A 773-nucleotide genomic window follows, 5' to 3' on the forward strand; every position below is an offset into this window, starting at 1 on the left:
GGGGACAGGGATGAGGAAAGGGATGGAGACAGAGATAGGGATGGGGACAAGGATGGGGACAGGGTTGGTATTGGGGACAGGAATTTGGACAAGGATGGGGACAGTAATGGGACCTGGAACGGGGTCACAGATGTGGCCAGGGGTGGGGACAGGCAGGGAGGGCTGTGGGACACCCTCCAGAGCAAGGTGGCACCTCCACAGGCCCCCACTCTGTCCTGTGTGGATTCCATGTCCCCACACATGGGATGTGTCACCTGGAGCCCCACGGAGCCCCCCAAGAGGGGGACACACCTCCTGTCCCCGGAAGGGCTGGGGGGGCCCAGCATGGAATGGGGAGGGCAGGGGGTCTGGGTCTGGGACACCCCCAGTGTGACACTGTGTGTCCCACGTGACACTGTCCCTGCTCTGTCCCCCCTCCGTGTGACACTGTCCCCCTCTCTGACACTGTCTCTCATGGTGTGACACTGTCCCTGCTCTGTCCCCCCACAGTGTGACACTGTCCCCATTGTGTCCCCCTCAGTGTGACACTGTCACCTCTCTGCCCCCAGTGTGACACTGTCCCCGTTCTGTCCCCCCTCAGTGTAACACTGTCCCTGCTCTGTCCCCCCCCGGTGTGACACTGTCCCCACGATGTCCCCTTCAGTGTGACACTGCCACCTCTCTGTCCCCCCATGTGACACTGTCCCTGCTCTGCCCCCCCATGTGACACTGTCCCCTCTCTGCCCCCAGTGTGACACTGTCCCCGTTCTGTCCCCCCTCAGTGTAACACTGTC

Source organism: Corapipo altera, unplaced genomic scaffold, assembly GCF_003945725.1.
Source record: "Corapipo altera isolate COAL_440 unplaced genomic scaffold, ASM394572v1 293, whole genome shotgun sequence".
Taxonomy (NCBI): domain Eukaryota; kingdom Metazoa; phylum Chordata; class Aves; order Passeriformes; family Pipridae; genus Corapipo; species Corapipo altera.